Here is a 21294-nt window from a genome sequence, read left to right as displayed (position 1 = left end):
TCGATCTCGACCATTACTTTATGAAATTCTATTCTAACTTCTAGCTTGGCTTGTCCTTAGCTAAAGAAAGAAAGATAGTTGGAGGCCAAAGACCAGAGTCCCGTTTTCACTGTAGGGTCCATCTTTTTGTTCACCATAGGAGGACTCACTGGAATAGTCCCAGCAAATTCAGGGCTAGACATTGCTCTACATGATACTTATTATGTGGTTGCACATTTCCATTATGTACTTTCTATGGGAGTCGTTTTTACTTTATTTGCAGGATTTCACTATTGGGTGGGTAAAATCTTTGGTCGGACATACCCTGAAAATTTAGGTCAAATCCATTTTTGGCCTTTGTCGGGCTTTTGTCCCTTCGCCTACAGGCGAAGGCTTGGCTTCGCTATCGCTCATGACTTGGTATAGAGTCCGTGTAGTGGTCAGCCTTTCGAACGCCTCCTTCTTTTGAGGTCCTATCGGGATAGGTAGGCTCAAGCCTTTCCCCTCTTCCCGACCGAGCAGTAGTTCCCCACGGCTGACAAATAGGAATTTAAGCCATAAAAGAAAGGCACTGAATTTACCTTTCTCTTCTGTTCTGGTATTTCATCCATCGGTTGTTCAATCAGTCATTCCCTAATTCTCTTATTAAAGCACACTCACTCTAACGGCGTACCTTTTGCATGATGGGTCAGCGAGAAAATGGGAACAGCGGCTTAAGCCATTAAGTGTAGGCACTTTCCAGAGGTGGAATCTTCGAGTTCTTCTTATTTGACCCGAAACCGATCGATCTAGCCATGAGCAGGTTGAAGAGAGCTCTAACAGGCCCTGTACACACCTGACTTATCCCTTATTCAGGATTCGTTATTTTATCATACTGAAACGAACTTAGTTTCTCTAATTCCAACTGGAGCGATGTTGGTCGGCCCCGCCTAAGGCGGGTGCACAGGAGGGGCGAAGGCTCTGGTAAGCCTTAGGGAAGCTAGAACTTCTCCAACTAGAAACCAACATACTCCGGTGAATGAGTCGAGAGAGATAGGGAGGGGAGGCTGCAAGCGCTGCGGGCGGAGCAGCAAGCACTCATAGAAGTGGTTGCTTCGCTTCCTTAAGTAGAGTGCCAATCATTTGATAACCAGAGTCATTCCTGTCTCTTATACACATCTAGATGTGTATAAGAGACAGCTCTTGCCCATGCCGAGGAGAAGTGGTTGCTTCGCTTCCTTAAGTAGAGTGCCAATCATTTGATAACCAGAGTCATTCTTTGATAAATGATCACTATGAGTCAAACTCAATAGAATTTGATCAATCCTTTTTTCTGTCATTAGGCAATAGTCAGGAGAGGTGCGCTAGCGGCAAGCAGAAGCAAGGTTATTAGATACCTCAGGAAAGTTGTCAACTCCTTTCCTGGAAAGGAAGAGTTGACTTTTATGCCAACTGATGGGGAGGCCCCTTCTGCAAAGTCTGAGAGTCATTATGGTTCAATAGTGTCGATAAGGTATTAGCCCCTTACTCACCTCTTCAACATCTAGAAAAAGGCCCTATTAGTTAAGCTTTTTCGTAAAAGCACCTTTCATGTTTTTTATTTTGTTTCGTTCATAGGTCCCAAGCAGAATAACTGGTAAGGAATCGTGCCTTGAAAGAAAAAGAAAATCATTTGATCTTGTCAGCCTGGTTGCATACAGACTTTGTAAATCATTCAAAAACACAGTGTAGCAATGTTGACCCCCTCTAGCTTGCATCATCCAGTTTGATTTTGCATCATAGGTAAGGCAGAGCTGGCAGATCATCCACTCTTCCCTGAAGCAAAGCAGATTAACATTAAAAAGTGGCGTCATATGCCTAGGTTTGTAGAAAAAAAAAATGAATTCGTGATGGGCATGACCTTGTCGTCCGCAATGCGTGCAGAACCCACGAAGCGGTATTAAAAAACGACCCTAATAATGATTAGTTGGTCGAGCACTTTGTCCCCTATTCCTTTGATCGAAACTGGCACTGCCTTCCTTTATCAGACAACTATTCGAGTTCCATATTCTCTAGCAAAAGAAATGACCTAGACTAGACCTCGTGCGACATAAAGACATTTATAGCAATATGGGGGATGTTCCCATCAGGCAACAACGGTTCTGCCTGACCGGCGCAACTTTATCCTAGTTTTGCTGAGGGAGCAACCCCATTTTTCACTTTGAATTGGTCAAAATATGCAGAATTTCTTACTTTTCGCGGAGGATTAGATCCAGTAACCGGGGGTCGCACTAAATAATATAATTTGTTTCTTCTTTTCTTGGTGCTTGTCGATGTAGAATCATTTAGTGATATTTTATTTATTGTACAATTGAATCAATTTAAAAAATACCTAAAGTTAGGGATTTATCAATCGATAATGTTGCTCCAATACCTAACCAAAGGGCTACTGCGGTACCAATAAAAAAGACGGTTGTCGAATAATGAAGGAACCAGCACCCCCTACACTCTCTCTTAGGCTTGTGCGGCTACCTTCGGGTGTTGAAAAACAAATAAAGTCCCTCCAATAAGAGAAGTTGGAAGACTTTGGCGATTCATAATGAATATCTCGAATATCTATGTCCCAGGACATCAAATATGAATAATGAAACATGAGGAAGAGTAAACCCTGTAGTGACATAGCTGTTCTCCTAATCGACTACAACTCATCATAATGAACATTCTGCTTAAAAACTAATAAAAAAACGACTCGCCAGGCGGCCGGACCTACTACGCCTGAGCTGCATTCCCGGCACAAACGCTATATCCACCAAGGCTTCATTCCACACGTAGGAGATCGAGACACTGCCCCAGGGCTATGGACAAATATGTAGATCGATCGCCCTATCTCGACCCTGAAAAAGTCACTATCAATGAATTCCCGAGCAACGGTTCGAGTCCGCTTATCCCCAACTCGTGAACTTAGCCATTTCTGTGAATGCTATTCTGATTTAAGTGGTCCTATTCTGTGTCCCGTGCTAGGAAGGTGGATAATCATATTTCTTAAAGGTACTAAATACAACTCCATGAATGAGCAAAATGAAAGTTGCATTAATGATAAACACTTTTAGCCCCAGCAACATATAGCACCAAGACCAGCAGTTGCAGCCACTGCTACATCCATTTCATAAGGACAAATAATGATTGATTTACCCATTCAAAGCAATTTACGTGAGGGGCTGTCCTTAACGGAATATAGAATTTCTTGCGCGAGCAAGTATGATATAAATTGCATATCCAATGTGAGAGACCAATTGCCTTAGTTAGAAGGAAGGCGTTCTCGAGACATAGCTTTCTAAGTAGAATCCAAAATCCCAGCGATTACCAGGTGACCCATTAACTAATCTTTCTGATTCGGTATTGTTCCAAAACCAATCTACTGTGCTACGCGATGAAGAACATGTCAAAAGATTTTAGGAGCCACCAAATTCTGGTTTCCCTTTATCCGATCATATCACGAGAGTGGATTCAGTTGGTTTCCTCGGTCCCCATTATTTGCCCTGAAAAAGCCGTAGCAAAAGGCGATCGGGATCTAAGTTTTTCAAATTATCGGATCTTGGGCTACCGGGGACCAGCTTTCTTCAAACACCTTTGGACGGAGGTTTCTCGATCGTTGATTGACTAGACTGAGACTCTCTTTGATATCAATCACTTTTCTAAGAAAAAGAAAATAGCAAAAATCATAAGAGAAACAAGGTTCGTGTCAATTGGATAAATGCGTCCATAATGACTAGGATGGTTTAGATTAGGTTTATCGTTGGATGAATTGCTTTGCTTGGCAATTTCGCTTTCAATCTGCTAGCTCGACTTCCTGTCTAGTCTTCCTTTGAATCCTAGTTCCCATTTAGAAGCGAGTCGCTTCCAGTTTGGCTTGTAGTCGTTGTCTTTTAGCTTATGTAGTGGTCGGCCTTCCTACACGCGCGCGCCCGACCCGGGACATCGAACGAAGAGCTCCAATGCGCATATTCGAAGCTACACAGATGTCGTAGTCGCAGAAGTCCGGTGCGTCCACAGAAGAGGAAATCACAATGCATCTTGCTCAGTAGGCGTAGCTTGGAGTGGGAATGTAGCGTGGTAAGGTAAGGAGGACGCCAAAGAGGAAGCCAAACAAACAATGAGTGGAAACCTAGTGGGAAGTATTGGTTGCTACGATCCAGGGATCCGAGTCATACCATGAGTATATGAAAGGCCTGGAATTTCATTATCGATTACCAGATCCGGGAATTAGCCATTCAATCTTGTAAACTAATCGAGACTGAAGCATAGACACCTTACTCCTCGCTCATAAAGTGAGTTTGCTTCTGAACTACGAGATCGCCCCTTTCATTCTGGGTGACGGAGGGATCGTACCATTCGAGCCTTTTTTTTTCATGCTTTTCTCGGAGATCGAAGACGCGATTCGTACGGGTCCACTTTCTGGGGAATATGGGTCGAAGCAATAACAAGACAAGAGATGTTCATAATCAGGCCCCTTGCCTTGAAAGAATTCACACGCGGCCACCAGCTTTCCCAAAATAAATAAGGGGAGATCCGCTTTGTGGCTTTGACTCATTCAAGGTGATTGTGGCCAATCTTCCTAACCGCGCGCGGGCCGGGCTTAGAGCGCGTGAAACTCATCACTACCACGTAGGTTCAGGGGCAGACCAACTACTCCAAGAGCACTCATCCATAAACCAATCCCCATATGAGGATTGACTTGTTAGAGACGAAATCTTCTATCGAACTTATAGCATTGCCTGGTGAGCTCGCCGTTGAGGGTTGGCCTTACAGGAGATCGAGAGCCTTTTTTAGGCAAAAAAATTCTCTTTTTCTTCTTTGTTTGCTTAATAATAACATTTTCTAAATAAAGAGTAAGTGATGTTCCTCAAAATTCTTTTCGAATCTTCTTCATCTTGTCTAAGTGCTGAGACACGCTTGTGATCCGATCAACTGCGTAAGCCATAGCGCGCGTACTCTTCCAATCACATGCTGGCATCTTGGCGAGCACCAAGGAGGGCAAAAGTTGTTTCAGTATTTGTTGCAATCAGAAAAAAAGGGAAATCCCGATGGGACCCTTGTTTGCCGTTACTGGAAGGTACTCGACTCCTTTTAGAAAAGTCAGGGCGACCGCCTTGGCTAACCGGTTTAGCTAGGTTCTTCCATGCGATAATGTATGCGTATCGAATTTTTTAAGGAAATCCGCTGATTCATTATACAGTTCCTAAATCTGCTTATTCATGTGGTAGAGCTACATAAAAGGAGCTCACTCAACTCAACCTATATACTCTTTCTTGCCTCAGACTCTTTTACTGACTGTACTTTTGCTTTGACCCCGGAAGAGCGTGAGGCGATATATAGGGTTTGGTCTGAAAAATATTTTGATTAGTTGCGGCTAGTTGACTTTTCCTTCCTTTCGTACCCCACGGAGCAGGAAGCCTGGGGCGAAGAATGAAGAGTTTAATAAAAATCCGCATGCCGCCGCTTAAGGACTCTTCCCAAACGACTCTGATGGAATGTCTAATGTTTTTTCACCTGGCGAACTCAATGGATTATTGCGAGCGGAATTCTCTTTTTCGGGATCGTCGGGATGGATAGCTGGTCATGGTAACCAAGGCGACACATCTTCTGAGTGGTTTACTTCCGGCAGGAAGGAAAGCTAATCCATCGACTGAGAAAGAAGGTTCTTCCACGTACTGAAACAGTTGAAGCATTGAAATGCAGTCATGTGTCAACGCCTTTCTCCATTAAAGAAGATCGGAGTCGTGAACTGTCAAGATTATAAGAGTAGGGGCGAAGCAGCTCGACCGAGAGGAAGAAGGGCAGAATCGAATGATTACGATCTCGACAAAGAGCAGTTATTGATGGCTCGGAAATAAAGCTGGGCTAGGTCTTCTTCCCTGAGCCCTCAAAGAGCTCGTGACTGCCCAAATCAAGATAAATTGAGTGCATTAATTGCAGAGGATAGACAGGGGGAGAAGCGACCCGCCCAGAATGGCCATACATACTAAGCCTTATTCACACAGCGAAGAAAAGGCCGAATGCAAGGGGGCAGTCAGCTGGCTTGCTTCTTGGCCACGCCTCCCTTGTATTGTGGTCGGCCTAAAAAGTCGTATTCCTACCATAAAATAATGCCGATTATCTAGTGCGTTAAGCTTCGCCAGAAGCAAGCAAGACGAGGTCTTGCTCCCGCTCCGATTGAGTCTGTTCGAGTTTCAGCTTGGCTAGGGCCGTCCGCCACTGGAAACAACACTTCCATCCGACTTGCATGTGTTACCCTGGAAAGAAAAAGTGATAGATAGTTTTGCTAAATAAGCATCAAAATTGACAGATGCAAGCCACTTGAGAAGATATTTTTGCCATTTGCATCAAGCTTAAACTTCCTTCTTGCATGCTTCGAAAGTCTCATCGCCAAAAGTTCCAGCCTACACGAAGCATCGCCTTTGGGTTCGACTTCTGAAGTCGCGAGAGAGAGAGCATCCCCACTGAGTGATCGGTTTGTTAGTTTCACGCAAATCCGAAAAAGTTATCAACGGACGAGCCACATGCAGGGAAAATTGCACGTGTGGTTCTGGCCGTCTCTAAAGGGCAGACATCCTGGATGTGATAATGCCTCTGCCAAAGACTTAGGAATAGACACAGACGATAGCGGACTTCAAATTTGGCTTAAGCTTCGGATTCTTAAGATTAGGGGGAAACAGGAGCTTTTGGTTTGGATGCTTTAACCGAAGGGGGAGAAAGAAGGGAGTACGAAAGAAAGATGATTGGAAGACAGGGCCTTTCTTCAACTAAAAAAGGTTTCTACTCCTGGCATTCATGGATTGTTATTAGCAATGCTTCTTGTAAGGATCTTCAGTTTGCCCGCTCCGACGGCCCGACGAGTCATCTACTTAAAAGAACCCTCCCCGCAGTGCGCCCCTCCTTGAATTATTCGGTCATGCAATACTTATTGAATACAAAAACAAAATGCATTTCGACCCCGTCGTAGTTCTCAATCATTTCGTGGCACCGGGCGTGGCTGAACCATCTACGATGGGGGGAGCAAATACACAGGGTCTTATGCCATATCGATCGAGTCATTTCTCGGGGGACATGGTCCCAAAATGACTTCTATATGTTGAACGAAATCTGCTGCTACGAGAAGAGTGATGCCCTGGGACCAGGCTCGAGGGAAGGAGAAACTACCTAACTTAGCGAGCTAGCAGGGACTTGAAGGTAGGAGGCTTGTTGCCACACACAAAGGTCCGCCCTGCAGCAAGAGCTAGTCATTCCCTGCACTGTAGTAGCTTGAAAGGTACCAGGGTTTTTAAGAAGAAAAAGAACGTACCCAACGTTATGATTACGAACAGACTGCCCTATTTGGCAAAGAATCACCATCACTCTGTCTGTAGGCTATTAGATTTCCTTCTTTCTGGCAAGATTAGATCAATCTAAATTAAGCGGCAATTCTTATGAATCAATAGTTTTGATTTGTAGGTAGTGACCAAACAAACAAAACAAAAGAAACCTCATTTCTTTAGATCAAAACGGAACCTTAGTAATTGGAAATTACTCTTTAATCAATGGATTTACTTATTATCGTAGGCGTTTTCTTCGTTGGGTTAGATTCCCGATCCACCAACTATCTGAAATGTTGGCAAATAGGGCTTCCCGCGCATATTCTACATTATATCCTGCAACTGATTCAGCTTCTGCTTCTGGGAGATTAAACGGAGCCCATATAAAAGCCTTTTCAGACAAGCCAGCCCAGTCGTCAGCTCATCTTGCTAAGGATGTTGACACTGACGCGAGGGACTAACAAGTTCAGTAAGTAAACACAAATGACAACAGCCCTCTTTCTGCTGCGAGGGCGTTGCACGAAACCAAACCGCTCGCCCGCCCGATCAAGTACCTGTTGCTTTGCTTGTACATTCTTCCAGTTGAGGCCATAACGAGCGTCGGTGTTAAGAGGCTGCTTTGCCAAAATATGAAATAAGGATAAACCTTTTAAGTTGTGATGGAAGCCTTTCTTCTTCTTAAAGAAGCGAGTGTATGGAGTGATTCTTTTGCTTGACCTACTCGGGGGGGGGGGGGGGGATAGTCGTTTCCTTTTTCAGGCGTTGATCCAGGTGATTTCGTTGTTGAGCTGCTGGGGCAGCGGCAGGTTGGGGGGCTTTTCCTTTAGGTCCAATGTAGCGTTGACAAAGAAGAACAGATGGTTAAAAGATAGCGAATCTTTTCATATATAATATATATTTATATATAGGCTAGCTTAATACCCTTCCTCTTGATCTGAGCTACGAAGAAAAAGATCTTTTTTTTATGACTTCCACTTATTGATCCCGGCTTTCGAACCCGATATGGATGTGTACGGGGAAAGGGATCCAGCCCGCATTAGGGCGATTGTAGAGGCCCAACTGAACGTTTCAAGTGCATCTAGCAGGAATCGAACCTACGAATTTTCCCCTTTATTAGGTCGGTATAGGTTGGGCGCTTTAACCATTCAGCCATGGATGCAAAGAGACTCAGCGAGTGAACTAGGTTTTGGTATTCCTTCTCAAGCTTTTATTTCTTCTGTTAAAGGAGATTCGGGAAAAGATGGAATAGGAAGACAGAGGCCGAGGGAATGTGTAATTGCTGTTGGGAAACGAAAAGTCAGAAGAGGTATCAAATGTTTATATTTTCTTTTTTGTATCTGAAAAGAACCTACTCTCGAAGAGAAGAGCCTTGACTTTCTATGTTATTAGTAAAGCGCGGGAGCGCTACTTCTAGCAGCTTGCTTCAAAAAGCTTGACTAACTTCAAGCTAGAACTAATGGATTAGCATCAATATCCGGGGGGATTTCTTTCCTATGCTTGCCGGCAAAACGGAGTTTTGCCTTCGACACATGCCACTGAAAGCAGAATGTAAGTGGCACACAGTACGAGTGTAAAGTATCCCATACTATTTCGAGGGAGAGATATAATATATAATGAAATTAGCAGATCAGATGTAGCGAGATACCTCTACGCTGAGAAAGTAATACAGAGGATGAAAGAGGCACGGGAAACGCCTATGGAATCCATTGTACTAAGACCCGAAAGATCATCCAAGGACCGAAAATCGGGACTCAAAACGAATGGTTCTAAACCGATTCTTTCATTATTTTATCACCCCCAAAGCTAAAAAATCCTCCTGCCCGGCTACTAGACTAGACAAACCTCATTTTGATTTCATCATTGGTAGAGATGGAGCACAGACAAATGATGTAAACTTCAGGGTGCTTCTCTCTTCTACTAATATAAGCGGATGAATAGAAGAAAGGTGGACTATATCATCAACTTATTCCATTTGTCTAGGAAAGCTAGCCATGCTTTATGGTGAAGATTGTCAGGTTTAAATGCGAAAAGGTTATCTTACTCTTATTCTTATAGTTCCATTCAAGTTGCCCTTGTTTGTTGTGTTGTCGGTCTAGATAAGGCGGTCCCTTGCAGCCCTTGGGAATGACCTTGGGGCTAGTGGAATATCAGCAGTTCCAGCATAATCCTAATCAGACTCTTGCTCGTACTTAATCACTGCTGAGCGAGAAGCAGCCAGGTATAGGAGAAGGAGCAAAGCAGCTCGACCGAGAGGGATGACTTTTCTATATTATGTTCTAATGGATAGGCTGCCCCTTATCTATATCTATTCTATATCTATTAAGGGTTGATCTATAAGGATTGGGTTTGGCCTATTCAAATTCAAAGGGCAAAGGGTCCAAAGGACACGTGTGAGCGAGCTGGATTTGGAAATGAAAATGAAAAAGGAAGCAAGCTATTGAGTTCTCTTTCCCCGAGTAACTCACTAGGGGGACACTTGACTTCAGTAGACTAAAATGAGGCTATCTTTGCCGAATTTAGTTTGGTTTCAGAAAACTTGTGGGTCGCGGATTAGTGCGTTCTGCGCCGCCGGCGGCCTAAAATGAAAGGGGCTTGGGAAACCATCTTGTTTTAGCCGATCTCCATATCGGTGTTTTTTTATGGATTTCCATTTCAAGTATTGCTCGCAAAATCCAGTAAAGTAAAGTATTGTACTACAAAAAAAAGAATAATTAGATGACTTGGATCAATATCCGGATCCTATTGTATATGTAAATGATCTAGGCTATTGACGGCTACCAACCCCCGCTCTATCTCTTCTGAGTCATCAGGGGTGACCCGAACACGTCGAGATCTCTTCTCTATGGCGGGAGGTTGATTTCGTCTCGACGAGTGTGTTGGGGGGCTAGAGAGGGAGTACCTATGCCTCTGAATCGATAGGACGACCCTCTTAATTCAGTTCGGTAGAACGTGGGTCTCCAAAACCCGATGTCGTAGGTTCAAATCCTATCGGCCTGGTTACCTTCGTCACCGTCGGTTCCCACAACCATTTCTTTTTTTGATGTTTTAATTTCTGAAGGGCTTACGGGTCATTACACCAAAGGCTTGAAGTGAACGAGAGAAGCTATCGAGAGAGTACCAAATGCTGCTGGCACTAACTTGCCGATCGAGCAAAGCACTTTTGTGAGGTGGGCCACCATTTGGTTGATCCAGGTGATTCCGTTGTTGAGCTGCTGGAGCAGCAGCAGGTTGGGGGGCAGGTACGGCACTGGAAGGCCCAACTTGTTCCAGGCTGTTGGGTGAATTTCCGGTGCTAGTGAATCTGATGTTGGATAGCAAAATGCCACAGCTCCATCTCTAGACAGTCAATTACATTGACCCTCCTTGCTTTCACAGGTACCTTGTACGTAGTTAAGGTGAAGCGAAGAAAGGACGACGTACCATGATACTTTTCGTTTTGTCGAAAACAGGCACTCTTTTTGAGAGCAGGGTTTCTGCTAGGAAAGAGGGTAATGAGTCCTTGTCGCATGGTTGGAACAGCTCGCAAAATCCAACCACTTCACTTACAATGTAGAATGAGAAATACATTCGATTACGACAACATTCACAACTACCAAAGTGCACTAAACCTAGTAGACATCTTCGACCTAACGATAATGGAACTTCCCAGAGGAAAGGTAGTTAGCTAGTTTACTAAGTTGAGATGGCACTCTAAAGAAGAGGAAGTTGACTAGGGAAGGGTTCGTCCTTTAGCGCTCACAAACGGGCGAGATGGAAGACCACGTGCGGAGATCTAGTTGCTACTTCCGGTTTCGGCCTATCAAAGCTTTATCCACACTACATGGAGGGATTTTATTAGTATGATCCACGGATTAATCTTATATGCATTAGAAAGTCCGCATGAGGCTCCATGGGAAGCTGCTGCACGACCTCTCATTGATGTGGCAAAGACTTTTTCCGTTTTTTGTCAAGCCATGAGGCGCTCAACGGACCTTTTGAATCTTATAAAACCCACCATTCGTACAGGTCGCTACTTATGCGACAAGGAATTTCGCTACCTTAGGACAGTTAGAGTTACTGCCGCCGTTTACTGGGGCTTCCATTCAAAGTGGAAGATAGATCTGAAATGTATGTCAAGAGCCAGCCGAAGACGAAATGCAAGTGAGTATTGGTTATGTTCTTTATTTCTGGTCTAGTAGAAACTAATCGAGCTCTATTTGATCTCCCAGAAGCGAAAGTTGAATCAGTTGTAGGCTATAATGTAGAATATGCACGGGATGCGATCCTTAATAGTCCACTGTTGGTAGAAGCCAATGTCTCGGGGTCCCGGGGACTCATTCTGACTGAAACAAGGGGTGGGTCTTTACCAACTTTCAAATATTCGCGATTTTAGGGAAGCCAAAAAACGTGAGCGCTGGGAGCGACCCCGGAATGAATGCAAGGAAAATGGATAGCGATCAATAGATACAAAGGGGAGGGAAATTGTGGGTTAGTCCAACCAAGAAAGGCATGGGAGTCTTTGGGCATTGCTTGGGCCGAGTTAAGTAAAGATCGACTACCGAGTGATTTACAACCACCCTCGCGGCACACTGACCAGCAACTTGTNGGAGTCTTTGGGCATTGCTTGGGCCGAGTTAAGTAAAGATCGACTACCGAGTGATTTACAACCACCCTCGCGGCACACTGACCAGCAACTTGTTGGGAGTAGGGGCATCCAAGCTTGCCCAACCTACACAAGGGGTAATTTTCCTCACTTGAGTCCCTCAATATATATGGCACGCTTGACTAATAGTTTCCAAAGGGGTTTTCACCATCTATTTCTACCGTTTTCTCTATCTCACATCATGATCATGATGAGTCAAAGATAATAAAAAAAATATAGGATTAACAACCATACAGGCATCCTTTGTGCGACTACAAGACTAGGACTACAATACAGGTCATGAGCGGTTGGGGTTTTACCTACTATTGGATTTGAACCAATGACTCTCGCTGTATAAAAGCGATACTCTAACCGCTGAGTCAAGTAGGTCAAGAGAAGTTGGACTAGCTGCTCCTCCGACCCGACCCGGAGTGAATTCTAGGAGTAAAGTGGCTCCTGGGTGGGGAACTACACCTTTAATGGGTGTCGCGATGGGTCTATTTGCGATATTCAGACCTACTATGCCCGAGCTGCATTCCTGGCACAGACGCTATATCCACTAAGGCTTCATCCCACTTCAGGCCCGCACGACGGGCTATTAGCTCAGTGGTAGAACGCGCCTCTGATAATTGCGTCATTGTATCGGGGCTGTGAGGGCTCTCAGCCCAAACAATACCTGCCAGAGATTGAGCTCGACTCGAGAGATGGAGAGAAGGAGTTTCTAAAGCTGGTCGCCTTTGTTTGCATCTTGATGAAGGAGATGGAACCTCTACTTTAGGTGGTCACTTCAGATTCTTCTCCCGAGCTCATGGGATTGACGTAAGGCGCGAAGCGATTGCCGAAGAATTGATCTGAAATGAAGCGGTTTTTCACTCTTATTTATTTTATGCAATTTTTGATTGGATTAGTCAAAATGGAACCCGAATTCAGTTAATATTCTTCCCCCAAATCCTCATCCTCAACTGCGGAACCCCAACCATACTTTGGTCGAAACCTAACCAGATGGATAGACAGATTACTTAACTGAAACCAGATCGGGAGAGAAAAAAATGAACGACTATCTTGTTCCATCGGTTTCTCCTTAAGAGCAATTGGCTCCTGGTGAGAACAGAAATCCTGGTTGGTGCAAACTGAGATTTTGAAGTGAACCAAGAAGTCTCCGGGCCCTATTGTTAAGAATAGTGAATTACTATTCTCATTAACAACATTTAACCAACCTGGCAACCATATGCTTCGACCCGCATTGGCTATCTTCTTTTTAAGCTGCAAGTGTCTTTCTTTGGGATAGTGAAAATCAATTCTCGCGTAAAAGCGATCAGAATTCGAACACTCCGCGTTTTACTGGGAAGGATCGAACCATGGGAACAAATCTACAGGGCTATCACCTTCTTTGGCCAGATCTTCCAACCTTTTCACAATTACAGTTCANTCTACAGGGCTATCACCTTCTTTGGCCAGATCTTCCAACCTTTTCACAATTACAGTTCACTGCGCCCTTTACCGAGTGTTGACCCCAAGCCACCCTATTGTTTGGACACTATTACTACAAATCAGCAAATTACATCCTACTTGGGGGATGAACTAATCGCCATCATAGTATATCCGTATGATGCTTAATCTCCTTGGATAGAAAATGCTGGAAGGAAGAAAGAAATAACCCCGCTTACTTACTTTTTTACCTTCCCCCCCTTCCTGTGGGGAGAAGTATAACTGAAATAAACCTTCTTTTGAGAGGGAGAAAAAGTCCAACATTTATTAGAAGAGCGAATCCAATACCAAGACGACTTCTTTCTTTAGCTATTGAGCCTCAAAGTTTATGTTTTTATGTGATGGCAGCCTGAAGTACTAAACAGAATAGGTAACAGAATAGGTATTAGTTTGGTAATGGTTGGAGCAGCACTTTTTCGTCACAAATCAAAGAATTCATTTTTGAAGTTTTGAGAGAGGTTGACCAGGCGTTTGCGGTACCAGGATGGTGATCGTCGGGATGGATAGCTGGTCATTGTAACCAAGGCGACAAGTTCCCACTCCCCAATCTCATTGGTTAATAATGCGCATCCCAAAGTGTGCTGCCCTCCTAGGCGCGTACCCAACGTTATGATTACGAACAGACTGCCCTATTCGGCAAATGTGTAATAGCTGTCTCTTATACACATCTAGATGTGTATAAGAGACAGACCCATATTGCTCTCATCTTACTACGCAACCGTTTGAGATATAAAAACGGATCCCTACGCCCATGTTCCGAAGCTGAGGCATAGACATAAGACAATCGGATCTCCGTTAGCAAGGAAAGTGCATACACCCTTACCAAGGCGCCTTTGGTAGGGTTATTACGCAAAAGTTCTAGTGTGGGACAATCTATCTTGACTCGTTTTATAGTTTGTTCAGAATCAACAAGGGTTCGTAGAACGAAGGGAGTGTAGAACTGGGGCCACTCCCCCGCCCGATCAAGTACCTGTTGCTTTTCTGGTAGGCCCACCTCATCAGTCTAAGAAGAATCGACTGAATCGATCTAATATTTAATAAAGAAATTCGTTTATCGCCAATGCTTGCTAACCCAGATTTGGCTTTACAAAGAGCATGTGTCAAAAGATGCAAACGAAATTCTTCAAATAGCGGATTTGGAGCATTTCAATTTTTCGTTAGTTAAGAGAGATGGAGATGAATACTCCATTTAATCTCTCACTCATTTCTTATCTGACTTTGAAAAAAGAAAGGAAAAAGATAGCAAGTTCTATGCACAAGTTTTTTTAGTGCTTTCTAATTCACAAGAATAGAAGCCTTTCTTTTTTGCATATTTCTGCAACATAATAAAGGAAACCGATTGAGAAACTTGCATGGGACTGGCTATTCACTCACTTTTTTCTGCTAATGTGCAGTGGCGAGTTCGAATCCTGTCACCACCTAATCAGTGGAACATTGTTCACCGGGATAAAAGGCTGGTCCCAACCCGTCTACCAATGTCATTTCATGAAGATGGATACTGGCTTGGGGGCGGCGCCGAACTCTCATGAAACCTACTTGAGTTGGTTTGAAACTTTCTGCCAAACGCGCAGAAAGCGCATACGGGCTTATAACTAAATTCGTAGGGTACATCTTTACACAGTTGAGTAGGATATACACAACTTCCTCCTTTGTAAATACTAAGCCCCAGAACGCGCATGACTTTCGAATTTATAATCTCCAAATTATAAATTTGTGCTGATTTGTTCACTTTATCGCTGATTAGTTATAAATTAGCTTATCATAATCTTTTGTATCATACTGTATCGCTCAATCGAATTTAGATATCTGGTATATTGAGGATACAAAAGTGAATGGTCATAGGTTCACTTTTGTTGATTTTGACACAATCAACTTGCACATCCTACTTGGGGGGTCCGAGTTTCCCTACTTGGGCAGTTTCATATGTGCTTTACGCAGCTATTGATTTCTAAAAAAAGCAAAAATCTTTTTCCCGACTGTTAACGCAGCTTAGGAAAGATGATAGCTCCATAAACTATCAGGTCAAATGCAATATTGAACGCAATCTTCTCTCTTTCATTTTCCAAGAATGAAAAAGAAGCTTCTATCAATATCGTCTCGCCCCCTTCTTGATAGTGAAAGAGGGGCCCTAATGGAAGATGGGCTTTTTTTTTCTGGTATGCCGCTCCGCGGGCATGGAGTGCCACACATCAACTCCGTTCCTGTGGGCTTTTGAAGAGCGGGAGAAATTATTGGAATTCTATGAAAGAGTCTCGGGAGCCAGGATGCATGCCAGTTTCATACGACCAGGTGGAGTGGCACAAGATCTGCCTCTTATCTTATCGATAGTTGCTGATATGATTACAGCATTAACGCATACGATTTTCAAGGACCGCAAAATGGAACCTCTAAATGTAGATGTTTGGAGAAGATGAGAATGCAGTTGCTTCTCAAAGAATAGGATCTTTTTTTTTTCATTCTTGAGAAAAGAGAAGCCCGCAAATTTAGCGCTAATGGCTTCTTCAATCAAGTTATGTTGTTGTAGCCAAACAACAAAAGAAACATATGAACAGTGTAGACAATAAAAAAAAAGTTCTTCGAAGCTGTGCTAATGGTGGTCAAGCGAGCTCATATTGGTCATGGGTTGAGAACGAGAATTGAATTCTCTGAGACCTAATTTACCGTTGTTCCTCAGTAGCTCAGTGGTAGAGCGGTCGGCTGTTAACCGATTGGTCGTCCTTTTCCTTCTTCTTGTTGCTGTATATCTCGTTCGTATACATCTTCTCTTTGTTTCTCGAGCCTATAGTGAGTTACAGACAAAGTTCGAAAAGCATGTATATATGAGGTTTCTATATCCTATTTATAGCCTTCGTATTTCTTTGAGAGAGTGGAGATCAAATTTCTTTTTCAATCTCCCTTAGGACCCATGGCTTCGTGCCAAGCAAAAGATTAAAGGCTCCTACTAAAAGGCGAGCACTGGAATGAGAAACGCTTATAGACTCGTGAGGCTAAACGACACATTCGAAAACTAAAGAGCACACTCGAAAGTGCTTCGAAAGGTGTCAGCAGGTGCGCAGAGCCGGAGCTTACAGAGAGCCGACAAGGAATTCCATTAATAACTAACCGTTTTGATTCTTTGGAACAACTCGATGAATTTAGTAGATCGACTCTTGATCTTTTTTCAGGGCTTGGGTACGAGAACATAATGTTCAGAAATCAGGGTCGAAGTTTAGACCGCTCACACTAGTTCGACCTATAGAAAAGATCATCAGAGAGGAGACAACTCATTTATGATTCCAGCCGAGAAGACTAGTAAAAGGAAGGATCAAGAATGTCATATATTTCAGGAGCAAGATCAGTTGTCGAGTTGCTGCTGAAGGACTTTCTTTTGCTGATGATGTGGTTTCTGTTGCTTTTGCAGAACTGAGATCCCTTCCAATAGCTATTGTTGCTACTGCTGTTCTTTTAGTTCCTTTAGCTGGAGAGGAACTTCTACCACTTTTCACGAAATTCCTCAGTGCGGGAACCGCTTTAGCTGCCACCTTGAATTTCGATTTGGAAATGAAAAAAAAAAGGAAGGCGTATTATCGTCGATGGCTTTCGTGCTGCTCAATCCCTTGCTTTGTTCGAGATGGGCCTTTTAATGCAAGATCAATAAAGAAAATAGGCTCAAGAGAAGTTTTTCTTCTTTTTTTCCCGTAATAGAACCCTTTTTTCAAATCAGAAAATACCCTCTCGGTAGGCCTACACGTTTTAGGTTATCCGGAAGGAATGGAATGACTAATGTGATGTGAAACCTCCAACTAAGAAAGAAGAAGTTCGAGACCATGCTTTTTGAGACAAAGGGCTTGACTTCTACCGGGTCAGCGAAATTGATCTCATTGACAAATGATTTAGATCAAAATCATGTACTGATGAAAAGGAAAGGTTCATATTTTAAGTCACCGATTACTTCCTACTAGAAAGTTTTACTGCACAAACGGATACGGATATTTTGATTTCAACTGCTCTGGCTCTTGGGAGGAAAGAAAGGGCGGTAGATGATAATGAAAAAGGGCGCCGCGTCTGGACGGTCGAGCGCTTGGCATTTCACTCTTTGTTGTGGGGTTGTCACGGATTGGTCGGCCATACAGATAAAGAAGGATTTATAAAAGGCTTCTGCACAAAATAGGAAACGGTCTCTCCAACGCATAAATGGTTGGGAATTCACGTTTTCATCATCTTTGGTAAAATCAAGTCCATCGCGCAGACATTCATAAACTGCTCTACCAAACATCTGACTGCATTTTTCAACTGAAATGGAATATTACTACCGAAATTGAATTGTACATCAGAAATAGCCCTAAGAAGACATGATCCCAAGCAGATACTTAACATGTACCCCCTCTTCCGGGTCCATCACAAGGGAAACGAGCTAAGGGGGGATAGCTAAGTGAGCGAATATGTGTAAGCCCAATCAAAGATGACTGTTCTAGGCGGGGCGCCCACACAATTCTTTCGCGAAGCGCTCTGTCAGACGTTTCCACTTCTGCCCCCGTAAGCAAAGAGGTTTCATTCAAGATCAAACCTATCTTGTTCGAAAGAATCGAAACACATCGAAGCAATCCTGAGATCGTATTGCATAGCGTAAAGTCAACATCTTCGTGATTCTCGGTCTGAACCCGAAGACTGAAGTAGTATCTTCCTGCCACCGAAAGGAATTTGTCTCCACTAGCCCTTTTTTTTTTCCGATCCAGTTCCTCTACCACCGCGAACCCCACACATAGTTTGGGCTCCTAGAATATGGTGCCCCGAATATCCAAGAGATGACTTGTATACCAACAGTACTGCAACTAGCTCAAAAGCGGATACGACTTGCCTGCGATAACCCTACCGAGCTTCATTAAGCAGCTCATTTCCCGTGCTTAGGCCCACCCAAGTTTAGCAGCCCGAATCTTATTTGAGTTGCGAGAATAACTGACTCAGCCATGCCTATATATAGAAAGTCAAAGAGGAAGTAGAGAAGCAGCTAAAGGCAGGATTTCTTGTAGTGACGGAATACCCCGAATGGTTAGCCCTGTCTCTTATACACATCTAGATGTGTATAAGAGACAGGTGCGGGAACCGCTTTAGCTGCCACCTTGAATTTCGATTTGGAAATGAAAAAAAAAAGGAAGGCGTATTATCGTCGATGGCTTTCGTGCTGCTCANCAAAGAGGAAGTAGAGAAGCAGCTAAAGGCAGGATTTCTACGCAATTTCGAAATCAGGGAAAAATTCATCTTGATAGCACAGGAAAGAGACATCCCCACTACCGCCCCTGACAAACTTTCTGTCTAACTGTCGAGATCTCTTGCTAACCTAACGGTTCACTGTAGCAGAGTAAGCTGAAAAAGCCCTTTCGAGATTCTTAGTCAAGCCTCAACGCCCTGCAATCTTTCTAAAGCGCTAACGCCTTGATCTTTCCTTTTATCTTGTTTTCCCTCTAGACTACTTGACACACATGCGCTGAGTTACTTATATATCCTTTCTCGTCCTGATACCCGAGTGAGGGACCCACCCCTTACTTCTCTTCCATTTTCATTGTATCCTTTTTGAGTTGAAGAAAGGCCCTATCTTCCAATCAGTCTTCGCGAAATGGTCGCCTATTACACGACTTACTAACTCTGCTCCTTGGGGTCACCATGCTTCTTCAGATATTTTTGTATCCTTTCGGGTACGGTGCTTTCTATATCACGCAATATCTTGAAAGACTCAAAAACCTCTTTTATCCTCGAGTTAAGAGATAATGTTGGTCTTCAGTAAATAAGCTGGAGGGTATAACTCTATATACAGGGTAGTGGCTCCAATTATTATTGGTAAAAAATAATCCCATCTGAACTATTCTGAAGCCGTTCTTCAGCTGTATGTTACAGTGTAGATGGCCAGTAACCTCTCATAGTTGTTGTATTGTATATAGGGTACGGGTATGAGGATAAAGGATCTAATTGATAGAAGAAGCACCATAAAGATCAATTAGTCAAGTTTTTGGCCGATACAATAAAAACTACTTACTTATATCATGATATAAGATCAAAATGAAGGAATCCACTTATGTAATAGGGTGTCTTTGACGAGAAGCTGAACGAGCTGGACACCCACCCTATCCATGTGGAAAGAGAAGAGATGGGCCAACCTCCGCCTACATAAGGAAAATACTTGGTAACGAGTAACGAAAAAAATGGGGTAAAATCAAATAGGTCATAGGGTCGAACAGTTAAGGAGAGCTAGTCCCCGCATAGGGAGAAACCGGACAATCTGATGATATACACTTGTGATGTCAGAGAAGATTCCAGAAGAAGAGCTCTTTTCGGTAAGGTTAGTTGAGTTTAATGTTCAAAGAGTTCGCGCTACTATTCTTAAGTAGTAATTTCCTCCGCATAAGCATTAGTTGCATACCCAAAAGAAGCATCCATAATTAGTCAAGCCTATCTCAGTGATGTTCAAAAACGGGAAAATCGTGCAAATTTCATATATGTAAGATGCGGCAGGTATTTCTTTTCTTCTCCAGGAACAGGCTTGGTCAATTCCATAGCATCGTCCTTTGTAACGATCAAGACTGGTAAGCCCATCGGTCCACACAGTTGTCCATGTATCAGTAGAAGATTCAACCCAAGAGCTTGTAGAGAGCTATCAATCATTCTGCATTCACTCAGTTGACTAAGATGAAACCATTTTTTCTTGTTGAATAACGTAGTCAAAATGAACTGACTGAACAGGACATATGGCCAGGCAAGACGGCTTTGCTTAAGACCTGAATGCTACCCCCGCTCGAACTCAAGTACGAAACTCAAGTCATTGCTCATTCCCGCTCATGCTTGCTATAACAATTCCTGACCTCGATCCATTTCATTTCTATATCCACCTTATGAGATCCACTATCTAATAGAAAAACCACTACGGTAGTTCAAAACTGGAATCGGCACAATATCGCGAAGTGGCCGCCTTTGCTCAATTTGGGACAGACCTTGATGCTGCGACTCAGGCATTACTCAATAGAGGTGTAAGGCTTACAGAAGTACCGAGCACTAAGGAGGGCGAAAGTTGTTTCAGTATTTGACCCGAAACCGATCGATCTAGCCATGAGCAGGTTGAAGAGAGCTCTAACAGGCCTTGGAGGACCGAACCCACGTATGTGGAAAAATACGGGGATGACATGTGGCTAGGCCTCCCCCCTCTTCCCGGTCAAGATAGATGGGAAGGAGCGAAGCAGCTCGACCACCTCTTTAGAGGAATGTATGAGTCAGTGACAATGGTAAACATTTTCTTCGGAAACGGTTTTTTCCAAGCAAGATGCTTGAGGGGACCTCGCGTCAGAGATACAAAGCTAGCTAAAGGATTCCTTACAAAATCTTGAGTCGACCCTAAAAAAAAGATAGGGGAAACATTTGTTGCCCTTTACCTCGTAAACTTGGTAAAGTGGCTTGCTAGTTTTTCCATCATCCAATCCACAACTAAAGGGCACCGCTATGTAAAGGTAAGGTTTTCCTCAGCCGGAAGTAGGTAAAGGAATGGAAGCACATCTTGCACCTTCTATGATCCATTTAACCTGCCTGAAAGATGAGAGATAGGCCTTTAGCAAGGGGATATCGCACAGAAAGAGCAGAACTCAATATACAACCAACCTATGAATCAAAAAGCGTGACGAGAATTCTCAACCCGAGATGCTAGAAGGTGCAAAATCAATGGGTGCCAGAGCTACTACAATTGCTTCAACGGAAGCCCTTTTCCAATAAAAAAAAAAGAAATACCATAAAGCTTCGTCTGTGATTTTTCCCGCCAGCCCAGCCTACCCATCTGTAGGAGCTTTCGCGGTGGTTGGAATAAAGACACATTTGGTTGTGAATCCCAATGTGGCAGATAAAATGACATATATATATCTACACGGCCTGTAACCTCCC

General features: G+C 43.5%; 1 long non-coding RNA gene and 1 other non-coding gene across 2 annotated transcripts; one reads left to right on the top strand and one right to left on the bottom strand.

Moving 5' to 3' along the window:
- The first annotated feature begins 621 nt into the window (after window positions 1–621).
- On the top strand, window positions 622–20532 carry LOC120081180. Its single transcript, XR_005482701.1, has 2 exons — window positions 622–781; window positions 20484–20532. It is a non-coding gene; the product is annotated as an uncharacterized LOC120081180 (long non-coding RNA).
- On the bottom strand, window positions 12228–12300 carry TRNAI-UAU. Its single transcript has one exon. It is a non-coding gene; the product is annotated as a tRNA-Ile (tRNA).
- Window positions 20533–21294: the final 762 nt, after the last annotated feature.

Source organism: Benincasa hispida, chromosome 7, assembly GCF_009727055.1.
Source record: "Benincasa hispida cultivar B227 chromosome 7, ASM972705v1, whole genome shotgun sequence".
Lineage (NCBI taxonomy): Eukaryota > Viridiplantae > Streptophyta > Magnoliopsida > Cucurbitales > Cucurbitaceae > Benincasa > Benincasa hispida.
The sequence above is the reverse complement of the archived record's forward strand: the minus strand, read 5'-3'. Positions and strand labels throughout refer to the sequence as shown.